Source organism: Tupaia chinensis, unplaced genomic scaffold, assembly GCF_000334495.1.
Source record: "Tupaia chinensis unplaced genomic scaffold, TupChi_1.0 Scaffold000444_1, whole genome shotgun sequence".
Lineage (NCBI taxonomy): Eukaryota > Metazoa > Chordata > Mammalia > Scandentia > Tupaiidae > Tupaia > Tupaia belangeri.
Genome location: NW_006159949.1, coordinates 88,857 through 95,892, shown reverse-complemented (window position 1 = coordinate 95,892; position 7,036 = coordinate 88,857). Strand labels below are relative to the sequence as shown.

At 40.0% G+C, this 7,036-nt stretch overlaps 1 long non-coding RNA gene across 1 annotated transcript; it reads right to left on the bottom strand.

Moving 5' to 3' along the window:
• Positions 1–1,703: 1,703 nt before the first annotated feature.
• Positions 1,704–6,547, bottom strand: LOC102487584 (uncharacterized). The gene is made up of 3 exons (XR_001370873.2): positions 6,417–6,547; positions 5,782–5,910; positions 1,704–1,801 (listed from the first exon to the last, which is right to left on the bottom strand). It is a non-coding gene; the product is annotated as an uncharacterized LOC102487584 (long non-coding RNA).
• Between the last annotated feature and the right edge of the window lie 489 nt (positions 6,548–7,036).

Here is a 7,036-nt window from a genome sequence, read left to right as displayed (position 1 = left end):
TATAGGTTATGCTTTATTTTTTAAGTTTATCTATTTCTTCCATGAGAACAAGACTCCAATAGGATTTTAATGCCATAATCTACCCTCAGTCTCAGCCAGCCCTGGTTCATGGGTAGACAGATGTTTACCATACTCAAGGAGGTCTCCAGTCTCAAACCTGAAACTTTCCCATGCAGGTCAGCCTTACAGAGTGTGGGACTTTACTGCTGTGTCACCAGCTAGTCATCTTTATACATTTTATATCCTCTTATTTAGGGTGTGCTTCTTACAAAATAAGCAATCGACAAGTGATTTTTATGTGCCCTCTCATGGAGAAAGGGAGAGTAGGACAGAAAAGGGGATGAAAGCTTTCATCTACAGCTTTAAAAGGGTCCTAATCCTATCCATGAGTTCTCCACCCTCATAATTTAGAAACCCCACCTCTTAATACTATCACATTGGTGATTAAGTTTCAACAGATGAATTTGGGCAAACACAGTAACATAGGGCATGGCAAAAAGGACTTTGCAGAGATGATTACGTTAAATACAATAGGATGGGAAGATTATATCAGATGACCCATGTGAATAATCCCAAGGGCTTCATAAGAGAAGGATGAAGGCAGGAGAGTCCCAGGTAGAGATTCAAAGATGCTGCACTGCTGGCTTTGAAGAGAGGGGAAGGGATGAGCCTCAAGCTAAGGAATGGTGGTGTGCTTTTGAGGCCGGAAAAGGGAAGAAAATGGATTCTCTCCCAGAGCCTCCATAAAGGAATGCAACATTGTGGACAGCTTGATTTTAGCAACCATTTTGGACTTCTGACTTCAGGACTGTAATAGTCATTGGGGTCAGCAGATGTCATAGCAGTTATATCACTAGATTCCCACATCAGTGACCATGATTCAAGTCCTGGACCCAGTGGATTGAAAATCACACCAGGTGTGTATGCGTGTGTGCCCAAGATCCTGGGAGGAGACTGGAGAGAAGGGGTTGTGGCATGGCCATCCCTCTTGGGGGTGATTCCTCACTTTCCCTCTCACCGTCTCTGTCTCTCTATCTTTCTTTAGTGAGCACACATGCCCTTAGGCAAAAACCTTTAAAAATAAAATAAATAAATAATGATATTGATCACCATTTAAGCTCCCAAATTTGTGGTAATTTGTTATAGCCACAATAGGAAACTAATTCATCTTCCTGATGTTATGCTACATAAATGACATTATCTGTAATATAAAACTCCTCCTGTCATGCAGGCGAGTGTTAAGAGACAGCCGTGTATCTCAGTTTAGCCATCAGTCTGTCTAACCAGTTAGCATTGACTGGCATACCATTGAGACCAGTGAATGTATGACAAATGACTTCATGACAAAACATCTTGGCGGATGAGCCAGTATCCCTCAAAAAGACTGAGTGACCTGAGGTACGTCCATAAGTGTTAAATTACCAAAGAGGGAGAGTAAATGTTCAATAGGTTTGAGAGGGACCAGTCACGAAATGGCAGCGTGTTCACTCCTGGGCAATGTGCTCTGGGCTGATCAGGAAATGAGGAAGAATGAGGACAGGAGATCTATTAGCAAAAGAAGATGGTTTAATATTTCATAAACCACCAATGAAAAAAATGTTACAAAAAGATCATATGCAGGGACAGCATATAGACATGCATCAAAAATATATAAACACACCTAAAATTGAAAGATAGTAAACTAAGGAGAATATTTACCTTATTACAGGATGTATAACTTTCAAAAGTTGTCAGAGACTGAAAGTGATGAGTACTTTATTTAGACTGTAGCAACAGGGAGAAAATCCAAAGGGGATGTTTTCTGGAAAATAGGAAACAAGAGGAGCTTTATTCGTCAAAATAAAAATAATAATGTTGCAGGTTCGATGGGCTTTGGTCAGGTAGCCTTACAATCTTTTAACGAAGGTGTAAATTTGTGTGTGTGTGTGTGTGTGTGTGTGTGTTTGTGTGTGTGTGTGTGTGTGCATACGAGGAGGGGATGGAGATTGTGAGAGGGAGAAAGAGAGAGAGATTTGACCTTTTATACTCCAAACAATTCCTATAATTGTTTGCTTAAAGGAATTCAGAGAAGAGGATCAGTCTCTCCGTACCAGGGAGCACGGGGGTCAGTGTAGATTTTACATTTCTTCAAGCAGGCAAAGGCTCAATATAATTAATGTATGAAGTTAAAGAAACTCTTTATAACTCAAAAACGTCTGTACTACTTAGAAAATATACCCCCTACTGTAACTGATAAACCTTGAAATCTCAGTGACTTCTCACAGTAGTGTAGAAGAACACTTTCAGATCTGCATTCTTGGCAGGCAGTTCTCCTGTTAGTAGTGATTTAATGTCCCAAGAGACTTCCTTCTGGTACTATTTTCAACATGTGACTCCCAGGGTCGCTTTGGGGTTATCTCCTGCTATCTAGCTTAGAGGGGAAAAGAGCAGGCAGGATTATGTGAGAGAGGTTGTGTGTGTGTGTGTGTGTGTGTGTGTGTGTGTGTATGTGTGTTTAAATGTATAATTGTACATATTTGTGGTGAGAAAATAGCATTTTTGAGCACATAAATAAGATGTGTGATGATTCAATCAGGGTAACTAGAATATCCATTATCTCAAATCTCAATGATGTTACTACTTTATATTGGTAACATCTAAAATCCTCTTTTTCAGTTCTTCTGAGGTGTACAATAAGTTATTAACCACATTATCCCTACTGCATTTTATACACTAGAAGTTATTTCTCTTCCCTATGTGTAATTTTGTGTCCGTAAGTCAGCAATTGATGAATTTAGTTTGTTTACTTGTTTAAAGATGATTTGTTTTTAATTTAGCATTATTATTATTTTTTAATTTGCTACAGGACATGTGTGCTCACCAAAGAGAGCCAGGGGTGGGAGGGGGTGAGAAAGCAAGTCTCTGGGTCCAGGACTCAAACTGAGGTTAGCCATGTGGGAGTCCATTGTCTTAACCACCACACTACTTGCTGCCTATCTGATGGAGCTTTTAATGGCCAGGCCTACAGGTAGTCACTCCCACTGATCTTCCACTGGCCAGAATTTGGACAGATGACTATCCTTAAGTACAAACATGACTAAAGGGCATGGTGGCACCTGCCCCATGGCAAAAGCCTATGGAGGCTGGAGGATTGTGGCATCAAGGCCATCTCTCTCTCTCTCTCTCTCTCTCTCTCTCTCTCTGTTTCTCTCAATGCATACTATTTGCGACCAGCAGTTGGCGTAATGTCTATGCTCTGGACTCCCATGTAGTTGACTGCAGTTTGAGTCCCGGACCCAGTGCTTAAACTCATGCTAGGCGCCTGTGTGTGTATGCCCAAGATCCCAAGAGGATAATGGAGGAGAAGGGATTGTGGCATGCCCATTCCCCACCCCACCCCCTCCGGAGGGGGTGATTTCTCGCTTTCTGTCTCTCTGTCTTTCTGGCAAGTGCATGCTACCTATAGTAAAAACCTCTCAAAAACAACCAACCAACCAACAACAACAAAAAAAACGAAGATGACTGGGAAATGTGGTCCTGGGCTTTCAGGACAAGAAAAGGGGGGAGGGACTATTAAAAAAATTGTTTTAATAAGAGTTATAATTTTAAATTTTAAATCATAAAGAAAACATGAAGTTCACAGTGGAAAAAAAGCCAATACCAATGACCAATAAAAATATTAATGTTCAGAATCATTGAGGATAAAACACAAGACATACTCCACCTGCTAAAATGTAAATTTTAAATAATAATAATTATATGTGATGTTACTTTTAGAAACGGACAATAGTAGATACCACAGTCAGGATAAAAATAAAATGTTCCTCAGATTCTAAAGGGCAATTTGACAATATGTATCTTAAAGATTTTTAAAATGTACATAGTATTTGATTCAGGCTTACCATTCAAAAAGGGTATCAGGAATAAATATAAAGGTGTTCAAGACTGAATGAAGTTACCTATCAGTGGCTTCTGCGTCTTCCCTATTCTAGATCAAATCCATCAGCAAATCATGTCAGTCTGGGCTTCACAATGTATCCAGCATCTGATGCCTTCTTTCTACCTGTACTTCTTTTTTCTTACCTTAAGTCCAATTTTAACAGTGGCCATTGTGATCATTTATATTTTTCAAAATAAATGTCTTTCATTTTTAATTCATGATACAACATGTGAGTATGCATGAGAGAGCAACAGAAGCCCCACTCTCGGGGCTCGGTCATGCCTAGGCGCCTTCTTCCAGTCCCCTAGCCGGCCAGCACTGTGGGCACATGTGCATGCACCAGACATTTTTCAGGCCCACCAGGATGGGGTCTCAAACTGCAACCAGCCTGTGACTCCAACTCTGCAGTCTAGTATGCACCCGATGGTGCCACTGAGGCTGCCCCGTGATCCATTTATTTATTTATTTACTTACTTACTTACTTACAACATAGGGTGCATGTGTGCATGTGAGAGAGAACCCGAGAGAGAGAGAGAGAAAGCAAACACCCCACCCCTCAAAAGGGCTTGGCTATGCCACAGTACTTTCCCCCCTATTCTCCATCCCTCAAGGATCCTGGATGTGCACATGCACAGCCTGGTTTTCAAGCCAGGGTTGAGACTTGAATCCTGCCCAAACTGTGATCTTTTTAAAAACCTATGTCATGCCAAGTCATTCTTCTATTAAAAAATCTCCAAGAGGGGACCAGCATAATGGCTGTGTCGCTGGACTCCCATGTAGTCGACTGTGGTTTGAGTCCCGGACCCGGTGGCTTAAACTCATGCCGGGCACGTGCGTGCCCAAGATCCCAAGAGGAGAATGGAGGAGAAGGGATTGCTGTGTGGCCACCCCCTCCAGAGGTGATTTCTTGCTTTCTGTCTGTCTCTTTCTGTCTTTCTGGTGAGCACACGTGCCTTATAGCAAAAACCTCTCCAAAAACCAAAAACCAAAAACCAAAACAAAAACCAAAACAAAACAAAACAAAAAACCTCCAAGAGCTCCTTATTTAACTCAGTAAAAGTCAAAATGGTCCCAGGTGTTCTGCTTTATCCCAGTCCAGGCCAGACTTCTCTAATCTCATATGTTCCACTTCTACACCCCCAGCTCTCTTTGGTCAAGTCACATAGATTTCCTTACTGTTCCTGCAAAAATCAACCATCCTTTCTACTCAGGGTTTGGCTGTTCACAGTTTACATTTCTGCTCAAGTGTCAATGAGGCTGAGTTCAGTCCCTCCACGTAAAAAACAGCGTGTCCTCACTACCCATCTTTCATAATGAGGTCAGGAATTTTTATCCCTTAGAATAATGACTGGCTTATAGAAAGTATTCAATAAACACTGGCTGAATGAATAAATAGTAAAATACTATGAATTCTAAAATATTGGGAAATAGAGAAACTGGTAAGTAAACTGTGATGAGACACGTAAGGGTCAGTCAAACAAGATGGAATCGAAGCAGAAAACAAGAACAGAATGGTAGGTCTGTAGCTCACAAAGGAAGTGCTGGGAATACGAATTTCTAAAGAGGTAACTTATTTTTCTTACCCAATAGGTTTCTGAAACCATAGGAAAAGGAAGTTTCTCATCATAAAATATGTTTCTACATTTATCGGCTGCTTTTATAGTTTCAGGTTTCTCTGAGAAATTGTGTATGTGTGTGTGTGTGTGTGTGTGTGAGAGAGAGAGAGAGAGAGAGAGAATCTCCAAGGGCTAAAAGGATGTTTGAAAAGTAAGCTTAATGTTTGCAGACCTTATTTAGTTAGCTTGGGCAGCTGTAACAGAATATGACTACATCATTCAAACAACAGAAATTTATTTTCTCACAATTACAAAGAATGGAAGTCCAAGGTCAAAGTCCAGATGGGTTTGGCTTCTGATGAGTGCTCTCTTACCAGGATGGGGCGGCTGGCCAGCTTCTCACTGCGTCCTCAAGTCGCCTTTTCCTGGTGCATGCTTATGGAGAGAGGGAATGAACAAGTTTTCTGGTGTCTCTTGTTTTGAGGACATAATTCTATCAGTTTTGGGCCCCACCCTTATGACCTTATTAACCTTCATTACCTTCTAAAATAGTTTCACTGAAGGTTAGACTTCAACAAACAAATTTGGGAAGGACATGATTCAATTACAGGTATGCTTAACCTTTGTATGAAAAAAAAAATGAGGAAACCTCTTTCCCATCAACTCAACTAATGTTGCATTTTTCTGGGCTTTATTTCCAAAATATTTCTAAACACCTTTTCAATACGTTGAATTAACTTAATAATCTATTGGACTATTGTTCCAGTTGAAACCATTAATTTGGAAATACTAGCAAATACACTAAGTGAAAAAGAATAATACATCAATGCCAAATTTTGTTAGTAGGAAAAATGCCCTGTTCAAAAGGTTAAATGCTTCAATAAAAAGAGTAATATTACTGGGGCTAGATGGTGGTGCAGTGGTAATGTAACTGGACTCACACGGGAAGATCCTAGGTTCATGCTTGGGGGCCTCTCAATGCATGCCAGATACATGTATGCTGGGATCTGGGCTGAGGCTGGGGGTGGATCACAGCGTCAAGACCCCTTTTGACGTGCATGTTTTCTTGTTCTCTCTGGCTCAACAAACATAAAAAAATGAACAAGATTACTTTTTAGAAACTCTTCTTAACCCTAAGAATACAGATACAAGATTTTAGCAGGTTTTAGGGTCTTAAAACATCATTATAAATGAAGACATTGTTGTGTTACTATGTTGAGATGATTTTTTTCTTACATAGGCAAAAGTATTTTTAACAGAAATAACTTGTTACAACAGTGACTAGCAAAAGGAAGGTCACATTTTGGATACTTATTGACAATCTTTCCAGTCTCTTCTTGCAAATGCATTTATCTCCATCCTAACAAAGAATGATTTGTTTCAATACTGTCTCTTCTTTGTAACTCCCGCATGCATTTAGAACCAATAATTAGGTTTACTAGTTAAAAGTGTTTGAACCAAGGGGAGTGTGAATTTGAAGTTATATATCTATTTATGTTGTTAAACAAGTTGAACTTGCTAAGTATAAATTACAAATGTTTATAGTTTGCCCCAAGTACTA